This window comes from Phasianus colchicus, chromosome 4, assembly GCF_987193195.1.
Source record: "Phasianus colchicus chromosome 4, bPhaCol1.hap1.1, whole genome shotgun sequence".
NCBI classification, from domain to species: domain Eukaryota; kingdom Metazoa; phylum Chordata; class Aves; order Galliformes; family Phasianidae; genus Phasianus; species Phasianus colchicus.
In genome coordinates, this window is record NC_143439.1 from 56,930,063 (window position 1) to 56,943,229 (window position 13,167).

Consider the following 13,167-nt stretch of genomic DNA (forward strand, 5'->3'; position numbering starts at 1 on the left):
CAGCTCCCCAGTGTGCTGGGGACAACCTCCATCTTACCTCACACATCCTGGGGGACACTATCCATACCAGCCACATCTTTCCTCACTGTGTCCTTGTGTCCCATGGAGATGCCACCTTACAAATGGGCCTAACTCATGTCTCATATGGCAGTTTAACATTTAAATCTTTAGTTACTGCTGAGATCAAATGGGCAACCAGAATAGATAGAATAAACTTTTATACATGGATGATCTGGATTTGAAGATATATGCACAGAGTGATGAGCATGCAAACAGCTTCAACTTTTGAGGTGTAAATATGGAACTTTTTTGAAGAAGTGAATTTTATTTTAAATATATATGAATATACAACTCTCCTTGTTGTAAATTTTCAGTTGCTATGGGAATGTAGCATACAAGGCTTCATATTTTACTACAGAAATGTCTCCACGTAGCTTGCTATCATGGGCCTTAGGCATCTGAAGTAACTGAGAAGAAATTAAATAATTAGAAGAAAGCGTGTATTTAATGACATTAATTTCTATTTAAAATACAGTTTGTAGTCCATCCTTAGAGAGCTCTCAAGAGTATCTTGCCATGTGAGATTTTTTGAGCACTGACAGAGCTTTTAAATGGTTGTAAAGAGACTGGTATTTCCAAGTGATCAGTGTGGTTTACTTTAATATGAATCAAACCCTAATTTCAAAACTAATGTCTTTCTTCTGTTTCTATATGCAGCAGATGGCACATGCGACTACATCCTACTTTCTAATTCCCATGTGACATTTATTATTCATCAGAAAGGAAGTTAAAAATATTATCTTTTCCAACTCCTGGTTTGGGTAATTATATAAATTAAAGAAAATGTTGCTTTAAGCGACATTTTATTTGAAGACATAAAAGATATAAAAGCATAGCATAGGGGCCACCCAGTGGGGCAGAGGTGAACTGTTCTGCCAAGGCATAGTTCAGTAAAGCAAAGCACAAATGTTCAAAATTTCTGCTTGCCACCATTTTCTACCATGTATTTCTGTGTTCATTTGGACATATTTTCCCATTAAGTGCTAAAAGGTTCGTATCAGTGTTCCAATACTGTTGGCAACATATTTAAATATATCCAAGTCTTCTGACTTCTGAGTTTCTTTTCTGACTAATTGAAAAATTGAAAACCTGTATTTTTAAGTTGGTATGATGTTTGTAACATATCATACTAGACTTAAAAAGTGGAAGAGTCTTAGCCAGGAGGAAAAACTGCTTGAGAAATAAAAATGTATTGCATGCTGTTAACTTAATTCTTTTCCTTAGACTGAAATAGTCCTTGAGTTGGTTTTTGAAAGACACCTAAATGTTTTACAAGTACATATTCTTGGTTTTCAAGAGTTGCTGTTTTTTGTGGGTTTTTTTTTGTTGTTGTTTTTGTTTTTTCCTAGCAAATGATGTAGTTTGTTGTTTGTTTATTTATTTAGTTTAGTTTAGTTTAGTTTTCCTGTTTAGAATTATACTGAGACAATAACAAGGTTTTGTCCAGCTCACAGGTTATGAGTTTCACCAAATTCTCTGTAGAAACCAAAATGCTAATGTTGAACTTTTTCCTCTCCAAACAATTATAAACAGATTGGAGACACAATTGCATCTTCTGTGTCTTGTTTTTTTTTGTTGTTGTTTGTTTTGTTTTAAAGAAGTAGAATGAATTTAGAATGCAGGATTGCTTTAGTTTCTGAAAGTAGTAAGGTGCTTTGAGTTATATCTTTCTGCTACTTGTATTCAGCCTCTTGAGTTTAAAAAGACCGGTTCCATGGCAACATGTTTATAAACTGCCATATAAAGCTGTTCTTCAATAGAAAAGCTAGTTATTGATTTAAATCTTCTATAACATATCCATCATGAAGAAAAATAAATAGTATTTCTTATCAATTCATGCTATTTTTACTGAATTATTTTTGTTATAACTATTTATTTATCCCCATAAACTGATCCCTGTTTATTCACCTTATAGAAGCTATATATATCTTACCACATGAAAATAAACATATAAAGGAGAAAAATGCTTGTCCTAACAGATTCAACATTCTTGAATTCAGACAATATATATCAGTTAATCTTGTAATTATTCTTCACTGTATATCATATCTCTATGTGATCATAGATTCAAATCTCTTCGTTATTGTTCTGATGACGTTAATTAAATTCCATGGGCTACACAGCTAGACATGCTTAACAGAAGCTTCAGTACGATATGATTTAATTTGAAATACTTTGTAGAGTGCTACTGTGATAATAGCAAAGAAAAGTAGAAATGCAACAAAAGCTATGCTCTACTTCCCTAGTCATTCAATGCATAAGTTATAATTATTTTTAAGCTCCGGAAGGATGCATGTACTTTAGTTCTTATAGTTCCTTTTTCCTTGAGAGCTTCAATTTCTTTTTAGAGTAATCTTTATTCAAATGAATCCAAAATCTTCAGGTCTTAGAGTCAGTGTTCTACAAGAGGTTATCAACCTTATTATTCCCTTTAAGACATTCTGTCAGATTAAATTCCTCCAAAACAATCAGAATACAAAAGATAACATGAATATAATCATATACAAATTTGAATAAACTGTTTTCTTTATTCATCTTTCTTGTAGTTCTAAACTAATTGTTAAAAGAAATGAAAATTATTTCCTTTATTATTAAAAAAATTTAATGACATATGGATTAATAGGTTCACACTCTTTTAAGCTCCTGAAAGTTATTTGCCTTTCAGAAACATAAATAAAACTTTAATTACTAGTTCAACTATTTGCAGGTTAGTTTAGTTAAAAATCCAGACTTATGTCTTGATAGGAGCCCTAGTATCAAAGGAATTTAAAACTTGTTCCTCTAGAAATTTGTTTTTGCCACCTGCCTACAGAAAACAAACAAACAAACAAACAGAAAACTGTATACTGCTACAATCCCTACAGCTTGCATCACACTTCCACTATGTATCATATTTTTGTTACTACACCCAGATGGGTTGCTCAGTTCCCATCTAGTTAGTAAGTAATATTCTCCCAGATTGATCATAAAGGGGAATAACTTGTAGTATTGCTTATAATTTTTAAATATATAGTTTTGTAGTATTCGGGATTTTATCATTTTCCCTCTCATACTCTCCTTTTGTCTGCCTTTCCCTCTATTTCCCTCTCTAATTCTGTACCTCTGATTTTCCTATAATTCATGGTTGTAGAGATTTCCTAATAGACATTATCATGGTAGCATAATTTTTCATGTTTTAATTTTTAGAATATTAAAAATGGTTGGATTTACTTAGATGTCTGCATACTATTTTCTTATGGAATTTTATCAACAACATTATTTCAAGGTTATTTATATGATTTAAAGTATTGTGGACTATTCTAATTCTTAGTCATAACTGCCCTCATATGTCATATTTTCAAATTTAAAGTTTCGAAAATGTAAGATAAAAATTGATATACTGTTTATTTCTGTAGAACTTGCTCTGAAGAGGTTCTTCAAATAGTCAAGTAAATACTTCATTATGAATTAGGACTGGGTGTTTTTTGTTGTTTTTTGGTTTTGGTGTGTTTTTTTTTTTTTTTAGATTTAACATTCATTAAAAATAATCTATAAATCTACTGATGAAGAAAATATTTTCTGTGCATGCATACATTTTCCTCTCAGCTTTTCCCTACATTTTCTACTCATCAAACTTAATTCAGCTGATAGGTAGGGGAAAGTACAAATATTTTCTTTTTCCACTGATAGTATCCTGAGAATTACAAATCCAAAACAAATTCCTTCAGTCATTCCTGAGCCTTTAAAAGCTTCAGTTAAAGCAGAGCGAGCAAAACACAGGCAAAATATCTGCATTTGATTATATGAAATTTCTCTCTGGTATTATCCAACTGTTTGTTTTCAGCCCTATTGAGAGGAAGGGAAAAACCCTGCTTAACTGTTTCCAAAGTAATTATTACCACCAACTAACAAACAAGGCTACCAGTGATAGAAGGGTGGTCACAACCCTTGGTCACAATGCTTGGTATTTTCTAGCTTCTGCAGAACATGTCATTACGTGATCAAAGCCCAGTCTGGCCAATTGATCATCTTTTTTTCCCCTGAGAATCTGTATACAGCAGTCCACTTTCTACAAATACATGAATTCTCTGATCAATGGAGTATCACATATTCAGATTCCTTTTCTGTTTACCCATTCCTTTTCGCATCTAAATTAAATTGTAAAGAGCCGCAGGGTTCCTCGGAGAGTCCCTTAGCCCATGTATTCATTAGTGCATAGACACAACAGCAACAAACTCAAGGCAAAATGGATGTTATCATTCATACATTTGTGAGCTTCAATTTACATCTAGTTATTAAACATTGCTTCCCAGCAAGTATTCTTTTTAGGAAATGGGTGTACAATTTGGTTTTGGATTGGTTTTCTCTCCGTATTTCTTAGAAGCACAGCTCTTTCCAATATGTTAACTGAATTGAAATAGGCTCTCTGCAGCATGATATGCACAGAATGTAAGTCTAATCAAGGTGAAATCTTTCACAGCAAAGTCCTTCCTATAGTGATAGAATTCTCTGCATCTGCAGATTCAGAACTACACTCATGCAGATGGAGCTCTGAGAACAAGGCTAACTTCCAAACCCATTGTTTTTTGTGCCCTTACCAAATATTGTAAGACAGGGAAATCTAATGAAATGATTTCACAGGATTTCATCTTCTTATTCCAGTAATCATTTGATTTTTCCATTGAGCTTTATTATTCTCAGAGTTCTATGTGATTTCCACATAGAAGGAAACACTAACACATGATAATTTAAAACTCTCCTTATTATTCCTCATAAGAACTTCAATAAATCATTGTAGTATTATCGTTATTCAGACTTGTTTTGACAAGGCTACAACCTTCGTGTTTCAAAATGAGTTAGATCTGAATTTATGTAAACTCAGGGTAGTTTACGTGTTCTGAAAATGTCACAAAATTTTCACTGCTATATATCTTCATAGTGCTAATTTACCACTAGAACCATATGTTCCTACTCTTAGATTACAGCTGTGTAAAACAGTCAGATGCATGTTCATTAAAAGTATGCCTGTGGATAGGTCAGCCTATATATATTTATTTTAGGTACGAGTTACGGTTCACATTATACTGCTAGTCACTTGGTAGAGGCTGAGATAGGAATGATACAGAGGAACTGACAAGGAAAGAAAATGTGGGAACGACTTTTTTTCTCTGTAGAAGTAAGTTCATATCTGTATTCAAAGGATTATTTATATATTACTCATTTGCTATAATCTTGCTAGCACAGAAATAAAATGACAGAGGTGATATTTCAAAGAGTGGATTTCTTTTCATAAATGTTCAAGGTTACAGTTTTGTTTCTTTTTAACAAGTTGGAGAAAAACACTGTCAAGTGTAATGAAGAAAAAAATATCCAATAGAAAAACAGCTGGTTATGGTTGACTTTCCTTCTTCTCAAAGTGGTTCATGAAAGTGAGAGATGCTTGTACCTACACTGCTATACATAAAAATGTTCTATGAAGGGAAATCTAGTATGTCATATGTTGCAAGAAATGCCATGCAGTATTGTTAATTTATTTTTGGTGTTTTTGTTTAAGGAAGTAAAATAGATACATTAAACTTATATGAGTTGTTGGCACGCAAGTTATTGCTTCCTGGGGACTGCAGCAAGTTACTGAAACCTTTTTGAAATGATGTCAGGATTTTTTGTAATTGAATATGCATATTTTACATGTTAGAGGCAGAAATACACTTTTTTTGGCAGGCTGTTTCAACAGATGCACATGCTGGGGCCTTGTTCAGGGAGGTCTTACAGCATACGTAAGTCAATATTTGTGCATAATTTATAAAATTGAGCAGTGGAACATGGCTTTTCCATCAAATTTACACAATCATATTTCTCTCACTTTGTTTTTTGTATGAGGAGAACAGGATGTAGAAGCCCAAAAGACATCAAGGATGTTAAAAATAAAATAAATAATAATTAAATTAAAATGTAGGACAATTAACTACATTTTATTAGCTAATTCTTGTAGAAATTGACATTTTTGCTACTAAATAAAAAGTATGAATAGGAAGCAGAAACAAAGAGTACTGAAAACTTGTAATTAGTCTTTCAAATCCATACTCCAGTCTCTGAAAGTTTGTTTAATTATCCTGTCTTTCAACTTCTTTCAGATTTTGATGAAAGATATAAACATAGACTATGTTGTACTGAGCAGAAGCTATTTTCAAAATATGTCTAAAGTATTCATAATGTTGTTTAAACAGTTCCCTTCCAGTTCTTTATATTGCCTTCATATATTCCAACTATGAATAAGGGAGGGCAGAGTTAACTTGCATGTGAGGAAAGAGAATTGTGTCTCAAACACGATGCTATAGTGACTGAAGGTCACTGAACTCAAACAATACTTCCATAACAATTAGAAATACAACGAAAAAGATCAGGAGTTTAAACATCATCAACCATTTTCTGTGCACATGTTAAGATGATATAATCCTGAAATATTTTAAATGCCAATAAACTCTTATGAGCATTTTTCTGGAGGAGGATCCCCTATTTCACTACCTTTTAAACATGTTCTTGTTGGTCAAATTTAAAAGACAGGAATAAGATCAATGGTGTTCCTGCTTCCTGCTACAAAATGTGTTAGCTCATGTTCTGCTCACTCATTATTTTCTTTTTTTTTTTTTTTGTTAGTTCTGATTACTAAGATAATATCCTACCATTTTTATGTTTTCACTATGGACAGGATATCACTGTTTCATTACGATGTTTCATTATGACATACATTCAATTTTTATAGGAAAAACTTATTTACTGAAGCCTTTATAGTGAATTTTGAGCAGTGATGAAAGCATGCCATTTGTTGTTTTAAATTAAAAAATGTAGGTCAATGGAAAAACTGAAAATCCATTCTGGTGATCCTAATTTACCATTAGTTCCAGCTACTATTTTTAATTTATTTCCTATCAAGAAATAATGACAGAGCAGTGACCAAGATTCATAATTTTTCATTCCAGGAAAAATACCCATTAGACAGTATTATAGATTTTTAGTGTAAAAATCTGAGATTTTGATTATTAGTTTATTTTTGGTATGGTAAAAATACTCTGATAAGTCTGTTGTCCAAAGCATCTTTTTATTGTGCTTCCAAAACCAGAAACATTGAAGAATATATATTTTAAAATAATCTAAATGGAAACAAAATCTAAAGAAAGTTTATTACAGTTTCTATATAATACCTCAGCAAATGTTTTTGATGTTTTTGCTTACATTACCACAAGTTTCAGTGAGTAGATAATTTTGCAATGAAAATATTATCATCTCTGATATTTAGTGAAATTCTAAAACATCAAAGCAACTTTAGTCACTAAACCAATAAACCTGGATTGAACACAATTGTTTTAAGCAGTTGAGATTTTATCAAATGCATAGCAAATTAATTATATTACTGAAAACTGAGAGAAAATGCAGCAATTTCAGATTAGATTTCATAGAGTAGAATCATTTCAGTTGGAAAAAAACTTTATGAACATCAAATCCAACATGTCACCACCTAACTACCGAGCCCAACATTAATCTATGTCCCTAAGCATTTCATCCACAAGTCTCCTGAATAAGAGGGATGGCAACTGCACCACTATCCTGGGCAGCCTGTTCCAGTGACTAACGACTTTTAATGTGAAGAAATTCTTTCTAATCCCCCATCTAAACTCGAGGCTATTTCATCACACACTATCAATTGTCACCTGCCACCAACACCCCCACCTTGCTACAACCTCTTTTCAGGTAATTGTGGGGATGAATGTGGGGATTTACTTATACAACTTAAGTTTTATGTTTGTTCAAGTCTTTGTTTTATAAATTGCATGAGAAGAAGAAAAAGAAAGGATTTCTTTCTCCACAGATAGTAATTGTTTAACAGCTTCACAAGTAGTTAGTGATATTGCATGATTATCAAGAAGAGCTATTCTAGTAGAATGTATTCTTGTAGCAAGCCTGAGCTGCCAATTTTTAGAAGAATTTCAAGTCACAAAGTTTAGATTTTGGCATGAACTTTCTAAAGAATATGAAACAATTATACGTAAGCCCTCAATATTTGGTTCCACTTATAAAAACAAAAGCCTGTCAACATAAGGAAGTAGAGTTATTTAGAAAATGCACTAGGTATTTCACTGCTGTGAATGAACGTTTTAGCTGTGAGTGAGCTGATGTACTTAATAATTCCAGATTTCACTGCCAATCTGTGAGTGCCAGGAATACAGCATAGCTGTTATCACCAGTTATAGCCACCAGACCACACTGTTATTAGTATAACGACTTCATTTTAGGAAAGATGTCTGGAAATTGTGGTAACAATCCAAAAGTCTCACATTGAAATAGCTTGAAGAGTCACTGGGAAAATAAACCAAAACTAGATATTTCACATTCCTGGCTACTTCTATTTCCATTCAAGTGCAGATACTGTTTTCAACATCTTACTGCCATAAATTTCCAATAAAATGATAACAACATCAAAGATGCAGTGTTAGAGTTAACATCAAGGGCATAGTTTACACAGACAGCGATAAACTTCCTTATACAGTAGGGAGAACTAGCTAAGAATTCAGTTTTATCAAGCATATCATAATACAGACAACTAGAATAATGAATCTAAAGACAATTTCCCAGTATGCAGATGTGATTAAATTGGGTGGAACGTCCAGTAATGAGGAGTAATAAAGAAAGACTTGAATCACTGAAGAAATATGCCTGAGCTAATTTATAGTACATAAGCATTGACAAAGATGGATGTTTCTTTTGGTGTTAAACAGAAAGAAACCTCATCTGTGTGAATGGACTGATGTAGAACTCTTCTCATTTCACATGGATAATTCCCACCTCCGTCAATATCCTGAGTACAGGATACATACTTATAAGTATATATATGTATTAAAAAAATATTTTTATATAAACATTGTTCTACAGTAAATGTAACAACGACAAACGAATGATGAAAAGAAAGAATGTGAAGTATCAAATGGGAATAGAAATGGAAAAAAAATAGAGGAAGAGTGGAATAAGCTGGAAGTACAACATATTTAAAGTTCTTTTGAAAGCTTTAAAGCTAGAATCAAACACAAATTGAGGAGTCTTGCTTTAGTAGGAAGATTCAGCAGAATAAATAATTTTTTCTTTCCTATATCTAAATTCTTACTGTAAGATTACTGAGTTTTGACTTCTTTGTCAAGTGGAAAAGTGTTCCTATACGATATCTTTGAAAATGCAATGTCTTTCTTTTCCAGTCCTTTATTCTTTCTGAACTACCTTACCCATATTGAAAATTTAAGTCTCAACACGAATAGAGCATGAGAGTTTAGTGAAGATAAGCATCTCAAATTTTAGTTACTGTTAGGTAATTTTAGTTACTGTTAGCTACCAAGTTTACATAAAACTTGGACCAAAGTAGCCTAGAAAACTAATTGAAATAAGCAGTCTGTATATATATGCCCTTTTACTACCATACACTCACATTGTGGTAAAGATGCAAATTTTATGATTTATCCTCTATGGTTAGATTCCTCCAGATCTCTTATATTCACTAAATGTTCTTTGGCTTCGGAAGGCCTTTCTGTCCCTTTCCAATTACTGGTACTGTCCTCAGTCTTCTTTTATATTTTATTTTACCACAGGCCCCATCCATGGCCTGAATCCAATCCCAGTTTTACGACTTATTTTACGTTCAGAGTGAGATAGCTTTATCAGTTTCTCTCTTTCTTCAGTCTGATATTTGAGCAAAAATAATTAGGAGCTGTTACTTTTGGAGCAACCTATGTAGCGCTACTATCTTGATTTCTTCATATGACTCATGATAAGCCTATGCATGTATTTTTCTTCAAGAAATACTAAAAGTACTGGATTTCAGAGCAGGGATGTTTTAGTATCAAGGCAGTTTTGAAAACAAAGCTCAATAGTAAAATCAATATACATTAGAACAAATAATCCTTGACAAACAAAAAAACTTGCCCAACTAGGCTACCACTGTGCTAATACTAGTACTGCTTTTGCCGAGTCATTCTTTCCTTTTTCCTCTACACATGCTCTCTGCATATCTAACCAGAAGATGCTCAGACTGTAGGCATTATCTTTATTCTGCTTTGCATATGTTTAGTGTGTCAGTGCTTTTCGATGTATAGATGTGTACTTCTAATTGTGATACTATTAGAAGTAGAGCTATTTAACCATATATGTGGTATTTCCAATTTTCTCAGTCTTTTCTAATAAGAAAATGTAATAAGTCAGAGAGAACAGAAGAATACAATATTTTGAAAGCATATCATTTGTTTCAGACAGAATGCTAATGAGGCACTTTATTTTGGATAATTGAACTGACTGGTTTATGTTCGGGGTTCAAATAAATAAGAAATTAGAGTGGAAGCCAATGGAAAATCCTTCAGAAGCCATAAGATGGTTTCATTGAGAGTCCTTTTATTATTATTATTATTATCATTCCAAGAATTAGCAACACTTAATTGTTCTGTAAGATCAAAGAAATTAGACCAAAGGAGGTCTACTATGAGCCATTAGATAACTGAATTGCATAAAGAGACACTGATCTCTGTCAACCAAAGACACACAGCCAAGGACTGTTCAGGAGCAGCAGAAAATAAATGATACAACTAACTGATCACATATTGGTGACTTGAGTGCCATGCAGTACTCTGAACATAGCATGCCCACTGTCATTGAAGTTACTTGTAAGGTTCAGCTAGAAAATAAGATGGATCCTTCCTCTCTATGCTTTATTTTTCTTCCTCTGAAGAATCAGTTTTAGACCACTTGACAGAAACACAGATATATTTTTGATCACCAGCAGCTGGATTTGCTGTGATCCTGCTCTGAACTTCACAGCTAACCAGCAGTCTGACTAACTGAATAAATCATCGAGTGCTAGCTTTAAAACTTCTCTATATAACTCATGAAAGCTATCAATGTCTGTACCACAGGCAAATTATCCTTTTCTTAAAATGCTCATGAGTATATTATGTAGCACAGATTTTAAAACTGTTTTTACTAGTGAGATACCACAGCTTGTTTATTATTCTGCTGTTTGTTGTTATTGTTTCTATGCTAACTCTAGCTAAACAAGTTATTTTTCAAATACAACCAAACAAATTCCATACTCAAAGGCATGTCTCTCTGGACTGTATATGCCTTCGAGGGAAATTCTTAAGCATTCTAGTTTGTGATGTCTACAGAGCCCAACTCAAAGGACAGCCAAGGTTTTGTGTCATCTGATTCCAACATGAGGCCACTTCGCAGCATGCAAAGAATGCTTGAGCTCAGGTAGGAGAGAGTGAAAAGGTTAGTTCCTTTCTGAATATTTATTTTTCTCTTCAGACACTTGGCACAATAACAACTACTTTAAATTTCATTTTGATATTTTTGCATAATAATTATTGGTTTGTTTTGATAATAGCTGGAGGGTATGTGTCAGATTGTAGAATGAGCTTAAAAATAAAAGAAGCATCCACTGTTTTGTAAAATAGAATATATAAAAACTGCACAATTTATAAAACTCCCTGAGGTGCTCTGGTTGAATACTCAGATAAATTCAGGAAGCACCATAATAAAGTTTCAAATATTTCCTTTTAAAGCAGCATAGCACTTTTTCCTAAGTTTTGAGTTTGTTGACAGTGCCAAAAATGCTTCCCATATTGCTTCTTTTAGACTCCAGAAAATACAAAAAAACACTAAGGAAAAAAAAGCAGATAAAAAGGTTTTATTATGCCTTTGTCTGTGAAGACAGAAATGCTCATACTGCTTTATGCTCCCAGGAGGAGTAATCAACATATTGTACAATGAGAGACAATAAATATATCTAAAAGATGTTTTCAAGGTGACTAATATTAGTAATCAGATGTGTGTTTAACTGGAATTCTTCAGAAGAATGGATATGTTTCTTTATTTATTATTTATTGACATTGTTATGCAAAATGTTATCTCATCTATTAATAGTTTTTTTCACATATTTTTACTATTTAGATATTTGCAGAAAAAAAATGAAAAACATTTTAATACAAATAAATGTAATAATTAGTAAGAAATATTAATAAATTTAATACTAATAAATAATACTAATAAAAAGTTATATTGAAAAGTTTGGGGTTTTTTTGCTTCTTTTGTAAATGCCTGCTTGTTGCTAATGTACACTCACTTTGAAATCGCTAGTACAAAAATTTACAGTATTAATAGCCTGAAGCAATTGTTATATTTTAATGTCTTTATGGCAGTAGAAGCTGTGCAAGTTGTCTCCTTCCCACTTTGGTTTTCTAGGAAACCATTAGCTTAACAAGCAATATTTTCCCAAAAGAATAATTTAGGGTCTTCATGTTGAAAAATTATTCCGAAAATAAATTTGGTTTTGAACATAAAAGTCTTGGAGCTGAAATTCAGTTATTAAAATGGCAAATTACCTGAAAGATTTCTTGAGGTAGAAGTACACTGGAAAGAAAAGTAAAACATCTAAATCTTCAGTGGTATGAGGAACTCCTCTATTATGAGGTCACTCCTAAAGTAATGCCTCCCATTTATTTCCGTGGAAACTACAACATACAAAGAACACCATAACACTATTTGATAGAGGAAATTCTCAGCAAAACAGAACACTATTTATCAATGTAGTAACTACTTTAGCTATATATATTTAACAGTGTTGAACAAGAGCATGCATGCCACATTTGTAAAAATCTGCACCAGTGAAGGTGATCCACTGTTCCTGTTATACTGCTGATACACACCATCCCTCGCCTCACTGTGCTCACGTCTACTGGTTTGGTTGCTGCTGCTTCACTCAACATAAAATGGGCCTTTAGTCTAAGGATGGAGCTAAATGTTTCAGGTACAATCAGGTACAATCTGTAAACAAGAGCAAGTGACTAGTGTTTTGAAATGGATGCCACCTTTGTTAGTGATGTTTTGTTTGGTTGATCGTCTTGGTTGATTTGCTTACGTTAAAATGAAATGAATGAACTCTGGGAAATATTTTGTGGTTTTTAATGGTGATACTTCAAACATAAAATCTACACTGGACACAACATACAAAGAAAAATCTATCTCAGTATATCATATTTATTGACCTGACAGTTCATTGAAATAGCTATATTATTTAGATACTGTCCATTGTTC